The sequence below is a fragment of the Apium graveolens genome, chromosome 11, assembly GCF_009905375.1.
Source record: "Apium graveolens cultivar Ventura chromosome 11, ASM990537v1, whole genome shotgun sequence".
Classification (NCBI taxonomy): domain Eukaryota; kingdom Viridiplantae; phylum Streptophyta; class Magnoliopsida; order Apiales; family Apiaceae; genus Apium; species Apium graveolens.
In genome coordinates, this window is record NC_133657.1 from 132,501,367 (window position 1) to 132,513,636 (window position 12,270).

Sequence of the window (12,270 nt, forward strand, 5' to 3'; positions counted from 1 at the left end):
AAGTTTCTGTTGTTCCTTCTAGTGTAAGTTCTGATTCAAAGTCTGGTAGTATAAGTTCTGATAAGAAAACTGTTAACATAAAATCTGATGCTAAATCCGCTGCAAATGTTAACAAACCTAAAAAGGCCAAAGGATCTAAGCAAGTCTGGGTCCTTAAAACTAATAATTAGTGGCCTTTTTGATTGCAGGGCAACAGGAAAAATATTTTAGTTCTGGACAGTGGATGTTCAGGACATATGACTGGAAATAAGGCCCTGCTATCAGACTTTGTGGAGAAAGCTGGCCCAAGTGTTTCTTATGGAGATGGCAACATTGGAAAAACTTTGGGATATGGCAATATCAATCTTGGGAATGTCATCATTAAAGATGTAGCTCTGGTCTCAGGACTTAAACACAACTTACTGAGTATAAGTCAAATCTGTGACAGAGGTTATCATGTTGATTTCTTTGCAGAACATTGTGAAATAGTTAGTAAATCTAAAGAAAAAATTGTTCTGAAGGGATTCAGGCGTGGTAACATTTATGAAGCTAAGCTTTCAATAAGTTCTGATGGTTCTGCAATCTGTTTAGTGAGTAGAGCCTCAACTGAAGAAAACTGGAATTGGCACAAGAAACTCTCTCATTTAAACTTCAACAAGATAAATGAACTGATCAAGAAAGATCTTGTGAGAGGACTGCCAAAATCAGTGTTTGTTCCTGATGGTCTTTGTGACTCATGTCAGAAGGCTAAACAAAGAAAATCTTCGTTCAAGAGCAAGACTGACTCATCAATTCTTGAGCCTTATTATCTGCTTCATGTTGATCTATTTGGTCCAGTGAATGTCATGTCTATTGCAAAGAAGAAATATGCGTTGGTCATAGTAGATGAGTTCACCAGATACACATGGGTGTATTTCTTGCACACAAAAAGTGAAACTGCATCTATCCTGATTGATCATGTCAAACATCTGGATAAATTGATCAAAGATTCTGTGAAAATTTTGAGGAGTGATAATGGCACTGAATTCAAGAATTTGATAATGGAAGAGTTCTGCAAAAATCATGGAATAAAGCAGGAATTTTCTGCTCCTGGAACTCCACAGCAAAATGGAGTTGTTGAAAGGAAGAATAGAACTCTCATTGAAGCTGCACGAACAATGCTTGAAGAAGCAAAGCTTCCAACCTATTTCTGGGCTGAAGCTGTGCAGACTGCTTGTTTTACTAAGAATGCAACACTCATTAACAAGCATGGAAAAACACCATATGAGATGGTGAAGAACAAGAAGCCAAATCTCAAATACTTTCATGTATTTGGATGTAAGTGTTTTGTTCTCAAGACTCATCCTGAACAGCTATCCAAGTTTGATTTAAAAGCTGATAAGGGAATCTTTGTGGGATATCCACTTTCTATAAAAGCCTTCAGAGTCTATAATTTGAGAACAAAAGTGGTCATGGAATCTATCAATGTCTCTTTTGATGACAAGAAGATCACTGGACTTGAAGATTGCATTGATCATGATCAGCTGAGATTTGAAAATGAAGATTCATATTCTGATACCTCAAGTCCTGACAGTCTAAGTCCTGATACTATAAATTCTGATGGATTAAACTCTGATGTTATTGAAACTGTGGTGACTACGTCAAAGGAAGATGCACCAATGCAGGGGGAGCAGACTCAAGATATTATCATATCTCAAGAAGCATCAGAACATACATCTGGCTCTTCAAATTCTGATTTGTCAAGTTCTGATAAGCCAAGTACTGACAGTACTGAAAATCTAAATACTGAAGGATCCAACTCAGAGAGCATAGTTTCAGGGGGAGCATCAGAAAATGAAACCGAAGACAGCATGAATCATGGGGGAGCATCCAGTTCTAGAGAAAATCTTCCATCTGCAAGGAAGTGGACAAAATCACATACACCTGATTTGATAATTGGAAATCCTGAGGCAGGTGTCAGAACTAGAACAGGTACTTCGAATGAATGTCTTTTCAATTCTTTTCTCTCTCAGTCTGAGCCAAAGAAAGTGGAAGAAGCTCTTCAAGATGCTGATTGGGTGCAAGCAATGCAAGAAGAGTTGAATGAATTTGAAAGAAACAAAGTCTGGACCTTAGTGCCAAGACCCAAAAATAGATCGGTTGTTGGTACAAAGTGGGTATTCAGAAACAAAACTGACAGTGATGGCATAATTGTAAGGAACAAGGCAAGGCTGGTTGCAAAAGGATATTCTCAACAGGTGGGAATTGACTATGATGAAACATTTGCTCCAGTTGCTAGGTTAGAAGCCATAAGGATATTCATGGCTTATGCTGCTCACAAAAAGTTTACTGTCTTTCAAATGGATGTGAAAAGTGCTTTTCTCAATGGAGAATTGGAAGAGGAAGTATATGTTGAACAACCTCCAGGCTTTGTAGATTCCAAACATCCAGATTATGTCTACAGGCTTGATAAAGCACTTTATGGACTTAAGCAAGCTCCTAGAGCATGGTATGAGACTTTAGCTCAGTTTCTTCTGGAAAGTGGATTCAACAGAGGAACTATTGACAAAACACTGTTCTATCTCAACCATGGCAAGGACTTACTTTTGATCCAGATTTATGTTGATGATATTATTTTTGGGTCTCCAAATGACAAACTTTGCAAAAAGTTTGCCAAACTAATGCAGTCAAGATATCAGATGAGTATGATGGGAGAACTTAGTTATTTTCTGGGCCTTCAAGTCAAGCAGAGTGAAGAAGGAACTTTTATTTGTCAATCTAAGTACACCAGAAACTTGCTGAAGAAATTTGGAATGCAAGACTGTTCAAGTGCATCCACTCCCATGGCCACTGCAACAAAACTGGATAAGGATACTGGTAATTCAGTAGATATTACTGATTACAGAGGTATGATTGGCTCACTTCTCTATCTAACTGCTAGTAGACCAGATATCATGTTTGCTACCTGTCTTTGTGCAAGATTTCAAGCAGATCCAAGAGAACCTCACTTAACAGCTGTAAAAAGAATCTTTAAGTATCTTAAAGGAACAGTTGATCTAGGATTATGGTATCCTAGAGAATCAGATTTTAAATTAATAGGTTACTCAGATGCAGATTTTGCAGGTTGCAAAATTGACAGGAAAAGCACAAGTGGTAGCTGCCAATTTCTTGGAGGCAGGTTGGTTTCTTGGTATAGCAAGAAACAAAAGTCAATTTCCACATCAACTGCAGAAGCAGAGTATATTGCTGCAGGAAGCTGCTGTGCACAGATTCTTTGGATGAAGAATCAGTTACTGGATTATGGGTTAACATATTTCAAAATCCCTATTTACTGTGATAATCAAAGTGCTATTGCTATGACAGGTAATCCAGTTCAACACTCTATGACAAAGCACATCAGCATCAGGTACCATTTCATCAGGGAACATGTAGATGAAGGTACAGTGGAATTGCATTTTGTTCCCACAGATCAACAAGTAGCAGATATCTTCACAAAACCACTGTGTGAAGCTACCTTTTCAAAATTGGTAAATGAACTTGGAATGATTTCAGGTTCTTTCTCTAAATCTGCTTAAACTTGTTCTATGTTATCAGACTTTATGATCAGTATTTACAGAATTAATCTCTTTGTATATTCTGTGCATTAATTGATAAATGTCTTTAAGTACTGACTGTTGTCTGATATATGTTTCTAAACTCTGATAAGTGATATGTCTGTTTCAGTAACTATTCAACCCTATGAGGATAATTGTGCTAGATACTGACCTACTAGTCTTCAATAAATAAATGATCCCATAAAAGAAGTAATTATTTCTGTGGAAATCTTATGACACAAGCAAATTCTGATACTTGAGCTTAGTTTAGTTTACTTTATTCATCTTACTACTAAGTCCCAAATTAGAATAATGCTACTCATCTGTTTAAGTTCTGATTCTAGTGAAACTGCTGAATGTACTAAGTGCTAATAAACCTCACTTATCAAAAGAAAAAGAAAAAGAATCAAAGAATAATATCAGGTACTCCTTTGAGATCTAGAGTAAAAATGTGAATGGGACGACCCAAGTGCATTGCTGGTATTAAGTAAATATGCATTAGAAAAGCAAAATATTTTCTTGGTGACTGTTCACACTCTATGATTACTGGAGAAATACTCTGATAATAGCATAAATTCTGATAAACAGTCGTGACTCACTTACACTGAGAAGCCACTGTAAAATAGAATTTCAAAAGATGCATAAAATTAGCACAAAAACAGTTGAGGTGGACTCATGCATGAACTCATTTATCAGTAGGTTTCAGGATAATGACAGCTCTTTAGCAAAATTTTAATTATGACTTATTTCTAAGATGTACTGAAGTAGATCAGACTTTACTCTTTGTCTGTTATTTAGCTTAATGCACACACACATCACTCCATATGAATGATGAAATTTCTGTGGTGGTCTATGTTATTTTAGATAAACAGTCATTGTGTTACTTTTGCACAAATTCTGAGGACAAGTTCTAGTTACACGTTCTGATGATTAAGTTCTGACGTTCATAACTAAGAACTTGGATGAGTATTTACTAAGATAGATATTCCTTGTTCGAGTTAAGACATGTTCTGATGACTGTTAAGTTCTGGTATAGGTCTAAGTTCTGATTTTTCAGTCTAACCCTTTACTTGACTTATCTGTGAGTAAAATTTGGTAACAGTCTCAGCTCAATTTCGAAATGTTGAAGTGGAAGATTAATAGTCTATGGTTAAAACATAATGGCACTCGTCCTTGAACAGTTCACTCTTGTTACATGTGCACATTCCTTTTCCAATGACTGTTATTCTTTTTCAAAGTCTCGGGAGACGAGGTAGAATTAATTCTACCTGTCAGCATTAAATATCTTTGCGTCTCTTGGCATTCTCTTGCCTATATACACAGCCACTTCACATTAGTCTTTCCATCACACACACTTATCCTCCTTCTTCTGTCAAAAACACAATGGTTCGATACAACATGTTTTTGAACACACAAACCTTCACAATGGAGCTCAGTTGTGCCGAGTGGCAGCAGGAGTGGCATATCACAGCCATTCCTGAGGAGATCTGGGACTCTGTCCCACAGGAGGTGCTGGCTCACCTTCTATTCTTCGAGATGGATTACCATCACCATCTGGAGCGCCTAGAGGAGGAAAGGCGGGAAGCTATCCGTCAGCAAGAGCGAATCATACGACTCGCCATCTTGTTTGTCGAAGATAGGAAGACGAAGATGACTTAATCTCGTCTTCTTCCTGTTCTTCTTCATCCTCAGCTTTGTCAGGCTTCTTAGCTAGGACTAAAGCTGTTGACGTTAGAATTAGAAGCTTAGGGAAAAATCTTGTACTGATGTAATTTCTATTTCATATATGTATTGACTTGATATATTAATGAAAACTGTTTTTACTTCAAGATTTTGTCTCTGAGTTATTTTATCTGTGTTGTTAAATCCTGCTTGATATTCTGATGACCATTTAAATTTTGTCTTTATTTAAGTTCTGATTCTTTGTCAGCACTTATTCATCGAAATTATCTCGGTCATTTTTAACATGATTCATTTTCAGAATATTAATGTTGCAGTGAAAAATAATTCAATCAGTGCTAACGGTTTTAATTTTGAATTAAAACTGTGTCTCTTGATAACTGAAATGGTTTTTCCTTGAAACAAGGCAACTGGGTAAGTAATCATTCCTGTTTTCTCGAGCCCAGTAACTATCCGTTATTACTGCATGTCTGACAGGTGTCCAACGGTAACATTTTTTTCAGAGTATAAGAACAACAGAGAGAAGATTTCTTTAATCTTTTATTTTCTTTATACTTTATCTCTCTTCTTACTTTTACTCTCTTTCTCATTCTACTCAACCTACCCTCAGAACTTATCTCAAATCTTATCTCTCCACTTCACAGACTGCTCAACCTTCTTCTTCAGCACCTACTGTGAAGCCTACATCCTCTAAGCCAAAGAGAACAAAGACTGTTCCTCAAACATCTCAGAAGAAGAGGAGGATTACTTTGAGAGATGACTCAGATTCTGAGGATCAGATTCTCTCTTCAGAACCTGTGGTAGATGAAGCTGAGAAGGCAACTTCTCAGAAGGATGCTGCAATTGGGGGTTCTAGGCTTCTCAAGAGGCTTAGACGTATGTCGGTTCCTGAAACTCCCAAGGAATCCAAATCAACAAGGAAGTACAAGAAACAGAGGGCACAGAGGCCAGTTTCAGATGATGAGGAGGAAGCAGCTAAGGAAGGGGATCAGGAATCTCTGATCTCACAAGACAAGGAATTTGCTCCAGTCACTTCTTCTCCATCAACTCCATCTCAGGCACCTGTATCTGACAAGGCTAATTCACCTTCTATGTCTCTTGTTGATCCAGGCACACGTGCTGAAATTGATATTCAGAACTTGGTTGTGCCTGACATATTTTTCTTAGAAGCTCCAACAGCAAATAATCCTTCCACAACACCTGTTACTGATGCTGTTCAAACTCCTGAGTTATCACGAACACCTTCTCTGCATCAAGATGCTGATGATCAGATTTTAGGTGAGCATCAGGATATGGCTGTTGATCAGAACTTATTATCAGATCAGCAATTAGAGGATGTTGAAGCTTCCATTGCTACTCACACAGTTGTCTTATCACAAGATACTGATTCTTTAAGTTCTGATGCTGCAAATGTTGGAGATACTGGTGAAGCTGCTACAACTATAGATGCTGATGAAGCAGGTCCTTCAGGACATACTCCTCCACTGACTCTTCCTAAGTCTGAACTGCTAAAGGAGTTTGTTATCAGGGATGCACCAGTGCCTTGGAGTGAAACTCCTGCAGGTCAGGAGTGGACTAAGGAATGGAACTCAGTTTCATGTGTTCCTAATGCTTTACATCTTGCTGAGCACTTGACTAAAGCTGATGAAATGTTACATTCTGATGATTTTAAAATCCAGCTTAGAGTCACTGCATTGAGTACTAAACATCTACAAGGTCTTCATTCCAACACTCATGCAGAGCTACACAAGATTCAGGAGAACTTTATTAAACAGGAACAAGTTTGGAAACTTGATAAGAAAAAGTTCTTCCAACCTACCATTGACAGGGTTGCTTATATTGAGAAAACTCAAGAGAAGCAACAAGCTCAGATTGATCAAATTCTGACAAATCAAGCTTCTCAGCAATCGCAACTTACTGAAATCCAGACCTCAGTGGAACTACTTATCTCTCTTTTATTACCTGCTGATGCCAAAAAGGGGGAGAAGGTAATTAAGTCCAAATGCAAAACCAACAAGTCACTGCAAGGAAAGGATGATGGAAAAGATGACCAAGGAAACTCTGGAATGGGTAGTGGTCATAGTCAAGGTAGAAGGTTTACATCAAGACAAGCTAGTCACAGAACAAGTTCTGATACTGGGAAAAGAATGAGTTCTGCTTCTGGTAAAAGGATAATTTCTGATGAACTTCTAGATCTTGATGAGGAAATGTCAAGACAGTTATTTCTTCAAGAAAATCCAGGGATGGACTTGGAAAGCTTAAAGGAAGAAGAAGCCAGACTTAAATCAGAGAAAGTCACATCTAAATCTGAAGCTTCTGGTAAAAAGTTACTTCCAAAACCTAAAGGCATTGTGATCAAAGAAAGGATACATACTGAAGAAACTTTGGCTAGATCACAACCACAGATAGATCCAAGATCCAAGGGTAAAGAAAAGGTTGTTGAACCTATCAAGCCTTATGTACCTCCTGAGGAAGAAGAAATTACTGATGGAAAAGATAATCTTGCTCTGACTTCAAGAAAAGTTCTTAAAACAACCTCTGACATGGCTCAAGTTGTTCAGAGTCAAGAAATTGTAAGTTCTGATATTCAGAAGAAGCAAGTAACCTCTGACAGTGCTCAAGTTAACTTGATATCAGAAAATAAATCTAAAACACTCCTACCAGGATTCACTAAAGCAAAACAGACTCAATCTTTGAAGACTACTCCAAGTGGTTTTGAAGCAAGAGTAGTTACTGGAAAGGAAGCTAGAGATAAAACTGGATTGGGAAGTGCTGATGAAAGAAGAATACACAACACTACTGATGATCCAACTTCCTTGAGTGAACCGGGTATTGGAGCAACTCCTGAGAGATTGAATCAACTAGAATCTGTACAGATGGTTTACCATACCTACTTGAAAGAATACATCATGTTGTATTTCATGACAGATGGTAGGGTTTATCATATAAGACAAAATGCCATTCCATTGAAGTATTTTGAAGAATTGGAGCATGTATTATTCTTACTTCAAGTGGATGACAGAATAACAGAGACTGCTGCAAACTACTTAAAAGAACAGATTCAGAGACAGAAAAGACTTTATTCTGTTAAGTCTGACAGCAGATATGTTCCAAAGTACAGAAATCACAATGGTGATATTGTTGATATGAAGCCTAATACTGCACAGATCAGAACATATCTTGGTATTAAGGGGCTTGAATTCAATCTAGAGTCTAACAAAGCTTATGTCATAAGACTAGATCGGGAGTTGAGAAAAGCAAAGATTAATGATCTCAGAGCTGCAATATTTCAAACTGGTGAAGATACTGCAGAGCTTAAAGATGTCAAACGGAGAATGATTGATGAACTCAGATATGCTGAGAAATGTTTGTTGAAGAATTATCTCAGAACAACTCCTGACATCAGAGAGATCAGAAAATGATGAAGCCAAGTCGAAGATCTACAACTGCTTAAATTCTGACATTTATACAGATTGAAGTTGTTATCAGAAGTTGAATTGGTAAAAACTTTAAGGACTGTAAGTTGTAGTTATCTTGTCTATTTCTCATGCATTTGTACTTAATGTTTTTGACATCATCAAATATCTGTTAAACTTGTATATTTTGCTAATTTACAAGTTGGGGGAGATTGTTAGATATATTTGATAATGTCATGGCTAATATGTTTTATGTTTAGATCTTATTTGAACAGAACAAATCAGTACTTAACTGATCAGTACTTATACTGGAAGTCAGAACTTAAGGGATATCAGTACTTATGTTATCAGGAGATAGATATCAGAACTTAAGTGCTGAAGGACGATCAGATAAGGACAGTAGCTGATTAAAGTTAAGAAGATCAAGATAAACATAAGAAGAGATATGCATGAAGAAGGAATTCCGTGAAGAATGGAATACTTGGAATATAAGATATCTGATTGATATATTTTAGGAAGCAGAATTATATTCCATATCAATTAGCGATTATCTTGTAACTGTGTAGTATATAAACACAGACATAGGGTTTACACTAAAAGTGTTATCATTATCGAGAATATTATTTACTATAACCCTAGCAGCTCTCGTGATATTTTGTTCATCACTGAGAGATAACAGTTCCAGATTGTAACAGAGTTTATTGATTAAATAAAGTTTATTTTCTGTTACATAAGTTCTTGAAGTTTGATTTGATTGTAATAAACACTGTATTCACCCCCTCTACAGTGAAAGTGTGACCTAACAGTACCAAAGGAGAAGAGTGATTATACAGCTGAAGATATCGCATCAATTGCTAAGGATGCTAAGGTACGACACTTACTGCATAGTGCCATTGATAATGTAATGTCAAATAGGGTAATTAACTGCAAGACTGCAAAGGAGATATGGGATGCTCTGGACACAAAGTGTCAGGGAACTGATACAATTAAGAAGAACAGGAAGTCAATACTCACTCAAGAGTATGAACACTTTGACTCAAAGGCTAATGAGTCATTGACTGATTTATATGATAGATTTGTCAAACTCTTGAATGATTTGTCACTGGTTAATAAGGAGTATGATCTTGAAGATTCAAACCTAAAATTCCTGTTAGCTCTTCCTGAATGCTGGGATTTGAAGGCAACAACAATAAGAGACAACTACAATCTTGATGAAATAACTCTTGATGAAATTTATGGAATGCTCAAGACTCATGAACTTGAGATGGAACAAAGAAGCAAGAGGAAAGGAGGAAAGTCAAGGACAGTTGCTCTTAAGGCTGAAGAAGAATCCCCCAAGGCAGCTACCTCAAGGAAAGACAAGGGTAAAGCTCTTTTCACAAAGTCTGATACTGAGTCATCAAGTTCTGAAAGTGATGATGACTCAGATTGTGAAAGCTTGCCTGAGACTGATGCTGATGAGGAGATGATGAAGCTGTGTGCTCTTATGGTTAAAGGGATCACAAAGATTGTTTACAGGAAGTTCAGGAAGGGAAAGAAGTTTTCCAGGAAAGGCAAAAGTTCTGATAAGAAGAATTTCAGAAGATCTGAGGGCAGAGGAGGAAAGTCTGATAGAGGAGATTATACCAATGTCAAATGCTATAACTGTGGTGAGAAAGGCCACATATCTCCTGATTGCAAGAAAGTGAAGGGTGACAAAGGCAAGGCTCTTGTCACAAAGAAGAAAAGATGGACAGACACCTCAGACTCTGAAAGTGAGGAGAATTATGCTTTGATGGCAAATGCTGATAAAGCAAGTGCAGAAAGCAGTTCTGAAGCTGCTGAATCAAAGGTACCTCAGACTACTTATGCTTTTCATACTGATGATATTAATGAGTTGAGAAGATATCTTAAAACCATGTTTGTTAGTTATAGAGATCAAACTTTAACATGTGAAAGATTAACTTATGAAAATCTTGCTTTTAAGAAAAGAAATGATTTCTTAGAAAAAGATTTAGTTATGTTCCATCAAACTCAGAAGGATAGAGATGATGCTTTTTATGTTAGGGATGAAGTGCTAAAAATGAATGAATCTCTAAAAACTGAGTTAGAAAAGGAAAGAGAGATTATCAGGACTTGGACTAACTCTGGCAGAACAACTCAAAATTTGCTAAGTAGTGAAAATTGGAAAGAGGGCTTAGGTTATGGAGAGGATAAGAATGATAAAGGAACTGTAGAAATTAAGTCTGTTGTTAAGCAAAAGCCAAAGTTAAAACCTGTTAAGTTTGTAACTGTAAAGTCTGATAATGAGAAATCAGAAGTTAAAGAAATATTAACTTCTAACAAACTTAAACAGGAAAAGACAGCTGAAGCAAACATAGGTTTAATGACTAAGAAGCAGCTTAAGCATAAGCTGAAAGATGTTAATAACGCAAACAAGGTAAAATCACCTACGAAAAATAGGAATGGAAAGGAAGGTGTGAATAAAAGCAATGATTATAAGCCTGTTCCTAAAGCTCCTAGGAAAATGTGTCATAACTGTGGAAGTTCTAATCATCTGGCCTCTTTTTGCAGGAAGAATAAGAACATAAACTCCTTACCTTCAAAGTCAGGAGTTAAGAGTCAGTCTGTTAGATATAAGCCACAAAATCCTTGTTTTCATTATGGTAGTTTATGGCATTCCATTTATACTTGTAAGGAATATCATAGTTTGTACTATGATTATTATCAAATAAAACCTTCTTTAAAGAAAGTTTCCATTGTTCCTTCTAGTGTAAATTCTGATTCAAAGTCTGATAGTGTAAGTTCTGATAAGAAAAATGTTAAGATAAACTCTGATGCTAAATCCGCTGCAAATGTTAACAAACTTGATAAGGCCAAAGGATCCAAGCAAGTCTGGGTCCTTAAAACTAATCATTAGTGGTCTTTGTGATTGCAGGGTAACAGGAAAAATATCCTAGTTCTGGACAGTGGATGTTCAGGACATATGACTGGAAATAAAGCCCTGCTATCAGACTTTGTGGAGAAAGCTGGCCCAAGTGTTTCTTATAGAGATGGCAACATTGGAAAAACTTTGGGATATGGCAATATCAATCTTGGGAATGTCATCATTAAAGAAGTAGCTCTGGTCTCAGGACTTAAACACAATCTGTTGAGTATAAGTCAAATCTGTGACAGAGGTTATCAGGTTGATATCTTTGAAGAACACTGTGAAGTTGTGAGTAAATCTAAAGGCAAAGTTGTTCTGAAAGGATACAGGCGTGGTAACATTTATGAAGCTAAGCTTTCAACAAGTACTGATGGTTCTGCAATCTGTCTGATGAGTAGAACATCAATTGAAGAAAGCTGGAATTGGCACAAGAAACTCTCTAATTTAAATTTCAACAATATAAATGAGTTGGTCAAGAAAGATCTTGTGAGAGGACTGCCAAAGTCAGTATTTGCTCCTGATGGCCTTTGTGATTCTTGCAGAAGGCCAAACAAAGAAAATCTTCATTCAAGAGCAAGACTGAATCATCAATTCTTGAGCCTTATCACCTTCTACATGTTGATCTATTTGGTCCAGTAAATGTCATGTCTATTGTAAAGAAGAAATATGTTATGGTCATAGTGGATGAGTTCACCAGATACACATGGGTGTATTT